Raw genomic sequence first — 15,269 nt, 5'->3', positions numbered from 1 at the left:
AGAATAAAAATGATTCTTGCTTTTGAAATGTAAATTTTATTCTTAACCCCCACAATAGTACAACACACATAAGATTCAAGAACTTGGCCAATGCCTTTGCCATCTTCAGTAAAGCAATAATTAACTTTTCTGATTGTCCATAGCACCATCCTGCAGAATTGTGAACACAGAGGCAGAGGCTCTGTGATGTCACCCATTGGGGCCCAATATCTAACCCACATCTGACTTGAGACAAGGACATGTAACGAGAGGGACCAGCTCCCAGAATTCACCTGGTGGTCCTTACCTGTGTGTGCAGCTGGTGCCCCTAAGACCCAGAGTCAGAGGACAAGGCACCTGCACCCTTCCCCTGTCCATGCCTTAATTCAGCAGTTAGCTGGGATATTTCACTTCCTCTTATCTTATTCATGTTTTATATTCCAAACCAGCTTCCTTTTATTGCTGTCTCCAATAGAATTACTCTGGAGTCACTGGGCTTCTCAGGTGACTCTGTAGTAAAAAATCTACCTGAAAATGCAGGGGATGCAGGTGCAATCCCTGGGTCAGGAAGATCCCCTGGAGAAGGAAATGGCAACCCACTCCAGTATTCTTGCCTAGGAGATCCCATTGACAGAGGAGCCTGGCGGGCTGCAGTTCATGAGGTTGCATGACGTAGCCACTAAGCAGAAACAAAAATAGAATCACTGCTTCTCAGAGAATCTTAATCCTACAAAGTTACAACAGAGCAGTGGCTAGGAGCTTTATCATCATAAGACTGGGATTTGAATTGCAACGACATCACTTAATTACTCAACAAACATTTACCCATCACTTACCATGTGCCAGGCACTATTCTAGGGGCTGGACAAGTATTAACTCCTTTAAGCCACAAAACAGCCCCACGTGGCAGTTTCTATTTATCATCATCCACATTAATTCCAGGGAAACTGAAGTACAGACAGGCTCAGTCACCTGTTTAAGGTCTGACCACGAATAAAAGGCAGAAGTTGGCTGTAATCAAGACCTCACCCTCTGCTCTGCTGCTTCTCTTAGGCTCACCTCACTGAACCTCAGGTTTCTCATCTGCAGTTTAGGGAAAATAAATACCCTCCTCCTCAGGTCACTTGAAAATATATGACTTCAGTCTAGCCAGGAATGTAACCAAAGTACAATGATATCAGATCAACACCATAATAAAGGTATATAAAAAATGTTATGGAAACACAGTAGAGAAACAATTTAACTGGCCCATGCGTGGCTATTTGGGGCATTTTACATGTCCCCGAACCAGTAAGGAGGTAACACAGACAAGAGCAAAGACTCAGAGGCCTTGACCTTGTAGAGCTGGCAGTCAAGTGAGCCTGGAGTTTTCATGGTGGTGGTGATTATGGTCACCTTTGGGTGGAGAGGGGCTGGACCAGTGAGTGAATAAACAGGGGAGGTGGGGTTTTCCACAGTTTTGAGTCTGCATGGCAAATCAAAATCTAAACCCAGGAATCTCTGAGGGACAGAGGAAGGGCGCAATGGAGGTACAAGATGGGCCTGGAACATCTTATTACACTAGAAAGTAAGGAAGTGCTTTAAAAAATGTAAGCATGTCACAAGGATAAAGAAGCCAGCTTGAAGGGGCTATCAGTGGCCAAATCTGGGGAAATTTGTATATGAAAATCATGAAGGACAGTAATGAGTTATAAAGTGCTAGGGAAAAAATAAGAATCTGTGGGTTCATACCGATAATAAATAAATGGAGAAAAGAAAGGGCTCTCGTTTACAGCAGAATCTTGAATGCTGACTGGTAAATGTGAAGAGAGTGTGGGGGCTGGAAAGTCATCCTTCTGAAACTATCATACTGAAATGACAGAATCAAGCAAGAAGCATCAATAGCTGCTAAATTTCAACAAAGAAAGAGCAGGGTATTTGGATGGTCTTACAGTGCCTTCCCACAGATTGTTATTCATTGCAAGGGGGAAATCCATAATTACTCAATGGAGAAATTGGACAGCACCTTGACCAGGTAATCGGTGAGGGATGGTTGGACCGTGTGTGTCTCCAGATGTGATCCTCTGCGGAGGACACACCATCCCTGTTTTAGCATTCCGCCTGAGAATACAGAGCTTGGCTCTAAGTATGAGACAAATTACCAGGCAAACTCAATATGATGAATATTGTATTTTCAAAAAGAGAGGAGATGAAACTCTATTTTCAAAAATGTCTGTGTCATAAAGAATAAAAGCAGGCTGTGGAATGTTCCAGATTCAAGAAGGCTAAGACGACCTGACGACTAAATCTAATACCTGGCCCTTTTCTTTCCCTCCAGTACTGGAGAGGGGAAAAGTTATAGATGACATCATTGGGGCAGTTGGTAATATTGAAATATGAATAGGTAGATTAGTTCAAACTAATGCACAAATGCTAAATTTATTGAGGTTAACAACTGTGGTTACAAAACAAACTATCCCTACTATTAGGTAGTACATACTGAAATACTTAGGACTAAAGGGTCATGACCTATGGAACTTATTCTCAAATAAAATAAATTCACATGTGGGTGGGTGGGTGTGTGTGTGTGTGTGTGTGGAGAGAGAGAGAGAGAGAGGTTGGAGCAGGGGGAATAAATGGCAAAGCAAATGAATAAAAAAAAACTGTTAAAGGCAAGGGGCTTTCCTGGTAGTCCAGTAGTTAGGACTCCACACTTCTACTGCAGAAGTTGTGGGTTCCATCCCTGGTCGGGGAATTCCCAGCCTGCTGTGAGGTGCAGCCAAAAAAAAGTTAACGAATCTAGGTAAAAGATACACAGGTGCATGATTTTTATTCTAGCATCTTTTCTTTAAGTTTGATACTTTAACAAGTAAAACATTTTTTAAAACTTCAGAAATCTTAACTTTTTCTTGTCTCAGGTTTTTTATTTAATTAGGAGAACAGGAGAGATGATAGAGTGATAATAGCTTAGTTTAGAAGTCAGTGATATTCTACTATTCGTTTGTCACAATTTTAATACACTTTTGGCCTTAGAAGTAAAGGTTATGGGTCCCAAGCCAGCAATTCCTTCCAAATACAGATAATATAAATGATGCATTTAGGAGGATTCACAGGAGTGCCAGTTTCTGGAGCAGGTGATTTCTCAACCTTATAAAATGAGCTTGCTACAAATTCTACATTTCCTTTGAAATCAGGATCAAGATGTAATCATCTGGCTTTGAAACGTGTTATAGGACCAGGAATCTAAGCTATAATGTTTTGTGTGAAGATCTAAGAATTGAGTTGAAAGAAGTTTCAAAGCACTAAAGTGACTTTCGTCCTCTCTCAGTGGCTGTGTGTTAATTCTCCCAGAAAATCATCGTTTCTCTGAGTTAATAGAATCTTTGAAGCTAAATCAAGTCCATTTCCATTGTCACATTGTGAAGCTTTTGAACCGGACTCACTGAATTATCCTATTTGATGGCCACCTTGAAGATAGCTTTGCCATGATCCTAAGAAAACCCACAGCTGCCGCTTCTGTGTGTCACTGCCTTTCCACCTCACCTGATCCATTCTCATTACTTAATGAGAAGCTCAAGGCAAACGCCACTTAGATAAATAGTAGGTAACATAGATAGAAGTCAATGTGATGTGATAGAAAGAATACTGAAATGGAAACTGGAAACCCGATTTTTGTCTCTAACTAAGGGGTATGTCTTCAGGCAGCCCTCAGTTTCCTCATCTGCAAGATGAGAAACTTATTGTAGATTAGGAATTTGTTCCTTAAATTTTGGTCTACAGGCAGGGAAGTGTGAAAATTGGGAGTAAGCATTTGTAGTAGCCAGTCTCCCAAGATACCTCCAGAGATTCTTTTTAAAAAATTTTTTTTTTATTTTGTATTGGAGAATGGCCAATTAATAATGTTGTAATAGTTTCGGGCGGAAAGCGAAAGGACCCAGCCATAATTACACATGCATCCATTCTTCCCCAAACTCCCTTCTCATCGAGGCTGCCACATAACACTAAGCAGGTCCCTGTGCTATATGGTAGGAGCTTGGTGGTTATCCATTTAAAATATAGCAGTGTGTACAGGTCAATCCCAAACTCCCTAACTACTCCGTCCCCCCATCCTTCCCCTCTGGCAACCATAAGTTCATTCCCTAAGTCTGTGAGTCTGTTCCTCCTGGCTTCATGCTTGTGTGGTCTCTCACTTCAAATAAGACAAACCCATCTAGTCGGACACGACTGAGCAACTAAACCACATCTAACCAACAGCGTATTGCAGAGATGATACAGTGTGATGTCTGAGGTTAGGTCATAAGGGACTTTGTGGCTTCCACTGAGCTATCTCTTGGATGACTTGCTCTGGAGAAAACCAGTTACCATGCCATGAAGATGCTCAGTCAGCTCTGTGGAGAGGTCCATGCAGTAAAAAGGAATTGAGGCCTCATGCCATCAGCCAGCACTTGCCTACAATATGAAGAAGCCACATTGAAAGCGGAGCCTCAAGCCCTAGTCAGGTCTTCAGATGGCTGCAACCTTGAAGGTCACTCATGAGAGACTCTTAAGTCAGAATCAACCAACTAAGCTGGTTATGAGTTTCTAACCCACAGCAATTACGTGAGATAAATAACTGTCTTAAGTTGCTGAGTTCTGAGGTATTTTATTATGTGGTAAGCCATAATTAAAACACATTTTAACACTCTCAAAGCAATTTGATAATCTTATGTCTGTTGAATCTATTTTTCAAAATTTTCTGGTCATTTCCCTTTCTATTGTATTTTACCAAAGTATCAGTCCATGGTGGTTTGAAAATTAAAAACAAAAAAACAAAAACTGATTCTATTCCACAGAGAATTTGAAAATCACTGATCAGAACAATATAGAGTTGAAAAAGCTTTTTGAAATTATCCAGTCCAAACTTACTCAGAGAATAAAATCTCTTACAGTTTTCCTACGATATTTCCAGCAATAAAACTCTGATTCTCAGCAGCATTTTAGTATCACTATTGTTATTAAACATGCTTTTTATTGAGAGACCAGATGGGGGAATATTGTTTAAGCCAAGTGAGAAATGACAGTGGCTTGGAGGAGTGTGTTTGCAATGAGGATGGAGAAAGTCAATAGGATCAAGATAGTCTTCAGAGGTAGCTGAAATTACTTAGCATACACTAAAAACCTGGTTGTTTTCTTGTTATTACTATTAATAAGGGATTCTTAACCATCTTGGGTGTCATTATTTTGTTGAAGAAACTCTGTCTTCATGGTGTCTGTTGCAACACAATTTGCCGTGTTTGCTAAGGTTTTACTTGCTTTGTGTAATCAAAGGAAATGAGCTACTGAGAAGAGAAAATTTTCATTTGAATATAGACAAATCTTTCCTTCCTTACCTGGTGATTAAAGAAAAAAAGATGGCTGATCTTAAGTTCTGGGTAATTGGTATCATTAGAAAAGAATATGAATCTTTTTTTATTTGAGGTAACTGGTTTATAACATGATAGAAGTTTCATGTGTACTTCTGTATACACTAGAGTGTGTGTGGGTGCTCAGTCATGTCCAACTCTTTGCGACCCCATGGACAGTAGCCTGCCAGGTTCCTCTGTCCATGGGATTTTCCAGGCAGGAATACTGGAGTGGGTTGTCATTTCCTTCTCTAGGGGATCTTCCCATCCCAAGGATCAAACCCATGTCTTCTGCATCTCCTGCATTGGCAGGCAGCTTCTTTACCACTGAGCCCATATACTAGAGTGTGCTTACCACCAAAAATTTAGTTTCAATCCATCACTATACAGTTGATGCCCTTTACCCATTTTGTCCCACTCCCCAACTCTTTTCCCTCTGGTAACCACTAGAAAGTGAAGCTTCAGATCCTGCCTGCCATGGTTTATAAGGAAACCAAGGTGCCCAACAGTGGGTATACCCAGCATTACTGAACAAGGGAAGGTAAGATGCATCAGATCCAACACTACAAAAGGTGTAATAGTGATAAAATCTAAACTGGAGGATGTTTCATTTAGGCAAGATGACACCCTAAGATAACCTACAACACCTATAACTTTTTAATATAATTGATTAAAAGATATTTAAATTCAAAATTGAACTGCAGGAGAAACAAATATAGAAAATATTAGATTCAGAAATAAAGGTCAGAAAAATTACATCAAGTTATTTCTGAGAAGTGCTGAGGGAGTTACTGGCCACTGCAGTGTGGCACCATGCAGGGATTAAGGGATGAGGATTGTTGTGAAGTGGAAGCAAAAACCTACATAAAAGCAGAGATAGCAAAGGGTCACATCAACAGTGAAAGAGTGGACTGGAGAAAAAAATCTATCCACAGACTCAGAGAGATGTCAAGGAATTTTGTAATCTCTGCCTGGATATACTGGATGAGAGGAAGCAAAAGTTTCCCCTGGGTACTCAGCATCTGAGGCCTACTGCTTGTACAGATTCTGAACTGACAATACACACACAGCCCAGAAAATTATCATAAAGATCTACACTGGTCAAGTGATTCTTCCTGTCTCACTGGGAAGAAACAAACACCAGCTTTCTCTGAAGCAACGTACTTGCAGATCATGCAGAATTTCCACAGAAAACTAAACTTAGATTATGCAAAAATGTCCATGAAAATCTAAAGTGTTACTCAAGAGGAGCTTTAAATAAATAAGTAAAATGCAAAGTATACATCGTCCTATGAACAAGTATCAGAAAATATAATACACGTAGACCCCAAGAATTTCAGTTCATAGAAAAACAGTTTAAAGGATAATATAAAATAAATATGTTTTTAAATGATTAAATATATTGAGAATATATTAAATATGTTATTTACTTAGTATACTAACAGAATAAGTCTATTTTTTTTAATGTAGATTTGAACAAGTATCAGATAGAACTTCTAGAAAGAAAAACAAAAGAACTGAAATTTAAAATTCAATGAATGGGTTAAACAGCATAACAGCTTAACAAAGAATTAGTGAGCCTACAGACAGTTAAGAAAATTACCCAGAATGAGATTAAGAAAAACGGAAGTTAGAATGAGAAGTTTCAACCCATACCTACTGAAAGATGATGCTGTGAAAGTGCTGCACTCAATATGCTAGCAAATCTGGAAAACTCAGCAGTGGCCGCAGGACTTGAAAAGGTCAGTTTTCATTCCAATCCCAAAGAAAGGCAATACCAAAGAATGTTCAAACTACTGCACATTATTTCACTCATCTTACATGCCAGCAAAGTAATGCTCAAAATTCTCCAAGCCAGACTTCAACAGTATGTGAACTGTGAACTTCCAGATATTCAAGCTGGATTTAGAAAAGGCAGAGGAAGCAGAGATCAAATTGCCAACATCCCCTGGATCATTGAAAAAGCAAGAGAGTTCCAGAAAAAAAACTACTTCTGCTTCATTGACTATGCCAAAGACTTTGACTGTGTGGATCACAACAAACTGTGGAAAACTCTTCAAGAGATGGGAATACCAGACCACCTGACCTGCCTCTTGAGAAATCTGTATGCAGGTCAAGAAGCAACAATTAGAACTGGACATGGAACAAGAGACTGGTTCCAAATCAGGAAAGGAGTACATCAAGGTTGTATATTTCACCCTGCTTATTTAACTTATATGCAGAGTACATCATGTGAAATGCTGGGCTGGATGAAGCACAAGCTGGAATCAAGATAGCCGGGAGAAATGTCAATCACCTCAGATATGCAGATGACACCATCATTATGGCAGAAAATGAAGAACTAAAGAGCCTCTTGATGCAAGTGAAGAGGAGTGTGAAAAAGTTGGCTTAAAGCTCAACATTCAGAAAACTAAGACCATGGCATCTGGTCCTATCACTTCATGGCAAATAGATGGGAAACCAGTGGAAACACTGAGAGACTTTATTTTTTGGGCTCCAGAATCACTGCAAATAGTGACTGCAGCCATGAAATTAAAAGACGCTTGCTCCTTGGAAGAAAAGCTATGACCAACATAGACAGCATATTAAAAAGCAGAGACATTACTTTAGCAACAAAGGTCCATCTAGTCAAGGCTATGGTTTTTCCAGTAGTCATGTATGGATGTGAGAATTGTACTATAAAGAAAGCTGAGCACCGAAGAATTGATGCTTTTGAACTGTGGTATTGGAGAAGACTCTTAAGAGTCCCTTGGACAGCAAGGAGATCCACCCAGTCCATCCTAAAGGAAATCAGCCCTAAATATTCATTGGAAGAACTGATAGTGAAGCTGAAACTCCAATACTGTGGCCACCTGATGCAAAGAACTGACTCATTGGAAAAGATGCTGATGCTGGGAAAGATTGAAGGCGGGAGGAGAAGGAGATGACAGAGGATGAGATAGTTGGATGGCATCACCAACGCAATGACCGTGAGTTTGAGTAGGCTCCGGGAGTTGGTGATGGACAGGAAGGCCCGGTATGCTGCAGTCCATGGGGTGGCAAAGAGTCGGACATGACTGAGCGACTGAGCACCTGAACTGAACTGAACTAGGAGTTCCAAAAGGAAAGAATAGAGAGACCTAGGAAGAGGAAATATTTGAAGAGATAATGGGTGATAATAGCTCAGAATTGATTAAAACACACACATGAATTTTCACATAAGATATTATGTAAAAGACACAAGATATTAGTCAGTGTTCTCCAAAGAAACAAAGCCAATTGGATGTGTTGTGTGTACGTAGACAGATGCGATAAAGAAAATCTATTAATATGAAAAACCCACAATTAAAATTATATATAATATGAAAGATTGAAACTTTCAGTTTGGGAAAAATTCAAGGATGCCCACTCCTAACTTCTCATCATTGTGCTAAATATTCTAACCAGTGTAATAAGGAAGAAAAAAGAAATAGAAAGCGAGTGGATTGGGAAAGAAGAGAAGTTGCCTTTTTATAAACAGAAAGCTTGACTGTGTATAAATTTAAAGGAATCTCCCCAAAAAGCCAACTTAGAACTAAGGAGCTTAGCAAGGTAACAGACTACAAAAATCAACTGTATTTACATACACTAGCAACAAAAAAATCAGAATCTGAAAGAAAATTAAAGACCATTTAAAATAGCATAAGAATATTAAATTCGAGTCAGACATGACTTTGCGATTAAACAACAATCCTGAATATCTAATGAACACTTATAACACAATATTTGAAGATAACTCATCTAAAATAGACAAAAGATTTGAATAGAAATTTTGCTAAGGAAATGCACAAATGGAAGACTACTCAGCCATACAAGGAAAAATTAAAACCTACTGATACAAGCTACATGAATGGGTCTCAAAAATCACTGCCCTGAGGGAAACCGGACACAAAAGGCTATGGATTACACAAGTCCATTTACTGAGGTTCTAGAAAAGGGGAAAGCAGTGATGTAAAATAAATCAATGGTTGCCAGGAACTGGGATTGGGGGTAGGGGGTATTCATTCCAGAGGGGCATGAAAGAATTTAGGGCCTGACACAAGATTCAATTGCCAGCTCAGGGACACTTTCTAAGCCTCTAGTCATTGTCTGACTCATTCAACAGCCTTCACAACAGCCTTCTGTTACAGTTGGGCTTCCCTGGTAGTTTTCCGACAGGGAGAGTTGGTCCTAGATAATTTAATTTTGGAATGTTATAACTGCATTCTTGGTTATAGTTTAATCTTGTGTGAGTTGTTCCCATGTCCCACCACCTCTGGGACACTGATGACATTACGTATCTAGATCTGAGAGGCTGAGGGCCTGGTTCCCTGGTGTGAAGGAAGGAGGCCCAAATGAGTGGCCTCCCCTGGCACCATTTCTGGGCCATCATGCTCCAGTGGTAACTCAAGATGGGCCATAGAAGCCAGAGGGAAGCTGACCTCTCCCGTGACTTCCAGTCTTTAGAAATATTTTTGGATACAAGAAGTATAGTTTACCGTGCTGAAGAGAGAGAGGTTGGGTGGGGAGATGCTAATGAAATACCACTTCATTTTCATGGAATACACATAAATCTGGGTTATTTTGTGTGACTATTCTGGTTTATACATGATATCCTCTTTTTTTGTTCCACAAGGAATTCCTGACTTTGAGTTGAAATGGACATTTTGGTGGAATTCTCTTTCCCAGTAAGAGCAAGCAAAAAAAAAAAAAAGAACAAATTTTCTTCTAATGCTTCCTAATATTTCCATATATCTTGGCACATATGGAATAGAATACTGCAGTAATGGAAGGAAGCTGCTTGTGGCCCAACAGGGGGTTGATAATATAGACCCAACTGTAAGCCTTCTAGGTTCCCCAGTACATCAGTGGCTCTGACCCTGGAGCCATGGCTGCAAATGAAGTGCTTGTGAACTAGGAAGGAATAATGGTCTAAATGCTGGCCAGCTGCAATTCTAATTCCATAGCAAGAGACCTGTAAGTTGATCATAACTCCTCAGGGCACACCCCTGACCACGTTCCTGGACAGTTTTCATGAAGGTGAACTGATATCACTGCTGAATTTATCTTTGTTCCTTGGACATTGGCTTCATGTCTTAAGGTTTGGTCCTAAATTCACAAATCCAGGAGAAAGGCTGAATCTGCTTGCTTCCTTGGTGGCTCAGATGGTAAAGAATTTCCCTGCAATGTGGGAGACTCAGGTTCTATCCCTGGGTCAGGAAGATCCCCTGGAGAAGGGAATGGCAACCCACTCCAGTATTCTAGCCCGGAGAATTCCATGGACAGAGGGGCCTGGCAGAGTACAGTCCATGGGGTCGCAAAGAGTCCGACACAGACTAAGTGACTAACACAGTCACAGTTGGGAGACATATTACAGATAAATTTTCATGCATTCATTACCTCTTCTTGACTGTCTGTCCAAAGTACTTCTGTAGCAGAAACCAGATATGCCAAATTACTTCTTACAATTTTAAAGTTAGAATAATAATTCCTACCTACCTACTTCACAGGGTTATAAAAGTAGAGAATTAGAACAGTACTGGTCACAGAGTAAATGCTCTTTAAATGGTCACAATTATTATGTACATGTTCACCTTCTCAGAACCAATCAATAGGTTAATAAAGAGTAAAAATGTTAAATTTTCCCAATTCATATTAAATAAATATATATATTTTTAGCTGCACTGCAAGACTTGTGGGATTTTAGTTCCCTGACCAGGGATCAAATCTGTGTTCCTTGTCATGGAAGCACAGTCTTAACCACTGGACCACCAGGATTGTCTAGAAATATGACTTTTGTAGGAAATACGGAGTCAAGGTACCTGGGAACTTTGTCAATGCTACTAGTTGCAATAAATTGTCAAATGAGTTAATAGAGTCAGGGAATTGGGGATATGGGGGAAAAGACCAACACTTTCCATTTTTAGATGGAGAAAAGGAGATATACAGAAAGAAAGTCACAGTGGCAAGCCTGTGACCAACAGCTCACAGCCCACAGTTCTTCTCCAGAGTGCGACACCATGGATAAAAAGGCTTCTTAAAACAAGTGTTTCAGAAAAGCTAAACACTCTACAAATAAGAGGTAGCATGAGCAATATATTTGGGCAAATAAAGCCTGAATCTGGTTATCAGCTCCCCTAATGGAAGCAACAACCGGCACAAGCAAAATCCTTGTGATTCAAAAGATAACAGAACCCAGCTCACCAGATCTCCTGTTATTACTGACAGAATCCTCTCAGCTATTACACCTTGGAAAAATATTAACGCGTTCAGTCAACAAAGACAAATTTAAAAGAAGAAGCAAGTGATGTTACACGTTGCAATGCTACCTGATATTCAAATGCACACTCTTCTGAGCTGTGTCTAATGTCAGTATCATTTTTTTAAAGAGACATATCAGTTTCAGTCAAGGTTTTTATTTCACTTTCCCCATTCTTCACTGCCTGGACTAGAGGAAAAAATAAAGAAGAATTACCAGTGATGTTACTTTTTAATTTAATGTCCTTGAGTAAGGGCAACTGGAAGGAGATAGGATAGAAATTTCAGGAGGACAGTGGATGGAGAACAGTTGTTAGTGCCACATCTTCCATGAATATTGGTTGCAGCAGCTGTCTCTGCCATCATTCTCTCAAGGTAATGCCTTGCTTCCCATTGTCATGGTATCTCAGAATCAAATTATTTGAATTCCAGACACATCGACAACACACTGAGGGGCCCCTGCCAATTTCTGCAGCTCGCTTGGAAAAGAGCATCATGAAGCATTACTCATTTATACGACTCCCAGGTTCCTGTTGTAAATTCAGCACGCAGGACGGCCTCCAGGTGCAGCCCTTCAGCTTAGCTCTCTAATCCTGTAACCCTTTACCACCAACTCCTTCCCAGAAATGTGTGCAGAAAATCCCCAGGCCAGGTCCTCCACCTCTTTGAGCTTCCACGGGTGCAGACAGAGGTTGGGCTGCCAAAGCTGACCTGGAGGCAGAAGTCAGAAATGTTTTGCCTCAGTCTGGCCTAGAGATGAAAGTCCCAAAGCACGACATGCTGAATTGTCCCCAGAGTCACCCCTCCAACATTTTCATACAGATGAAGTCCGCTTAAAAATTAACATCTGTTCTGTAATAGTGAAGCAGCTGATAATGGCCCACCTCTTGAAGTATAAGGGAACCATTAGCAAGGATGTCTTGGAAGATTTTTTTTTTTATGACCTAGGTAAAACTCTCACAACATAAATGAAAAAAAAAAGTGTAATCTCAAATCTTATAAAGGTTTATATATGCATGTAGGTATACTTATATATGGGCTTCCCAGGTTGTGCCATAGTAAAGAACCTGCCTGAGACTTAAGAGATGCAGATTCCATCCTGGGTCCAGAACATCCCTTGGAGTAGGAAACGGCAACCCACTCCAGTATTCTTGCCTGGAGAACCCCATGGACAGAGGAGCCTGGCGGGCTATAGTCCATAGGGTTGCACAGAGTCAGACTTAGCACACATGCACATACTTAAAATATACATATCTAACTAGAAGAAAACACATAATAATTAACAGTGATTGTTTTATTTTTTATCTTTTATTATATTTTCTAAAATAGGCAGGCATCACTATTCTATTCAGGGAAATAGATGCCCTCTATAAAAAGATTTTTTTCCATCAAAGGTATTTTTAAAACAACAGGACTGTTTTCAAAAGGTTCATTAATCAGGCAGCCCACATATCCCCACTCTGAAAGCAAGGGGTTGCTATGCACTGGCCCCTGCTTAGAAGAATTGCCACAGTGGGGTCCTCTAAGTACCCCCTTAGCAAGGGGGTTCTAGTTAAGGAGTTTTGTCCAGCAGGACCGAAAGTGACCGCATTAGTCCAATCGGATTCTTTCTTGAATTGACCCACACAGAGAGAGTAGCAAAGACAGAAGGGAGTGAGGACGGAGGCGGGGCAAGAATGAGCCACGCTTGTGTGGCTGGAGTGTGGACTGCCGGGGATGGAAGAAAGGGGCTTTTTAGCTTGAACTGCCTTCCAGCCTGGACTCCAGGGTTCTGTGCCATGCAGGACCACAGTGCCTCTTTTTCTCACGAGGTCTTGGTGGCTGGTCTTTCTGGGTATCTAGCAGACGGACCTAGAGCCAAGAATGCTGTTCTCCTTAGTACCATGAATATCCTTGTAGCTATTTGGAGGCCAGATTATACTGTGACTCTAATCACACGACAGGAATTTCAAGGTACCAAAACCCTGAGACCAGATAAATGGGTTTCATAGGTCATTTTATTCCTTGTTATGTACACTTCCCCAAACCTTATTTATTCGTTATTATGTACATTACAGGTCTTCCCTGTAGCTCAAACATGAAGAATCCACCTGCAATGCAGGAGACCTGGGTTCAACCCTGGATCAGGAAGATCCTCTGGAGAAGGGAATGGCAACCCACTGCAGTATTCTTGCCTGGAGAATCCCATGGACAGAGCCGCCTGGTGGGCTACAGTCCATGGGGTCACAGAGAGTCAGACACAACTGAGTGACGGACACTACTGCTTCTACAGCTACCCAGACCAGGGCTACCACCAGACCACGTGGCGTTTTATACAAATTTGAAAAAGCTACCCCTTCCTCAAATTAAAAACGTCAATTATTTCTCAATAACCGTTACTAAAGAAAAACAGTAATTTTATATGAGTTGCACAGCTAAGTGATCTATCATAAAATGAGAGAAAATTCAAATGTTTAGTGATATTAGAAATTTAAGTCACGTGGATCTAATAATTTGTTATAAAATTGACAGACATCTTGCCCAGGAAGAGATAATTCTTTTTGACGGTAATCACAAAAAAGTAAGTTTTTGTGCTGACTTTTTAATATAGTTCATATTTTATAGAAATGGTCACCAGATTGGCAGTCTTTCTTATGACACTGTAGACTTAACATTGTTTTTAGCATATTTAATTTTGAGATGCCACATTCTTCACTGATATTGATATTGATAAAATTAGTCATAACTTGAAAGTTTCAAAGTTATTTGGAAATGGAACTGGTAAATTATTGTCACAAAAACATTACAATATTTTGGTGGGAGAATATTTGATTATAAAAAAACAAATTTGGATTTTTAGTTCTTTGTACATTGATGAATGATGCATAAAACTCAATATGCTCATCAGTTAGTTTCAGTCGTACATTTCTACCCAGCTTTGGTACTTCACATTGATAGTAGTTCTTCAAATAACACAAGATATCTAGGACTCACCTACTTCAATTACGCAGAATCAGGGCATAACCAGGAGCTTGTTAGAAATGTAGACTCTCAGGTACCGTCCCAGAATTACCAAATCAGAATTTGCATTTTCATAAGATCCCAGGCAGGGATGGCTGGATAGCATTACTGACTCGATGGACATGAACTTGGGCAAACCCCGGGAGACAGTGAGGGAAAGGAGGTCTGGCGTGCTGTGGTCCGCGGGGTAGCAAAGAGTCGGGCATTGCATAGTGACTGAACAAAGATCCCACGCATCCTGTATACACATGAAAACATGAGAAGTACTGATCTAGGCTACTGTAAAGGCCATCATATTATTTCAGCAACATAAACTTTTTAAAAATTTTATTTTTAATTGAATGATAATTGCTTTAGAGAATTTTGTTGTTTTCTGTAATTGCTTTACAGAATTTTGCTGTTCTCTGTCAAACCTCAGCATGAATCAGCCATAGGTACACTTATGTGCCCTCCCTTCTGAACCTCCTTCCCATCTCCCTCCCCACCCCACCTTTCTAGGTTGATACAGAGCCCCTGGTTTGAGTTCCCTGAGACATACAGCAGATTCCCATTGGCTATCTATTTAACAGATGTAAATCTTTCTTTTAAAGAAATATTGTTGAAGGAGTCCAGAGCCAAAAGGTGATGACTGAAGCAGAGGCTGAAGTGATACACTTTGAAAATGAAAGGGACCAC

This window comes from Cervus elaphus, chromosome 1, assembly GCF_910594005.1.
Source record: "Cervus elaphus chromosome 1, mCerEla1.1, whole genome shotgun sequence".
In the NCBI taxonomy this organism is placed as follows: domain Eukaryota; kingdom Metazoa; phylum Chordata; class Mammalia; order Artiodactyla; family Cervidae; genus Cervus; species Cervus elaphus.
This window is presented reverse-complemented; position numbering follows the sequence as displayed.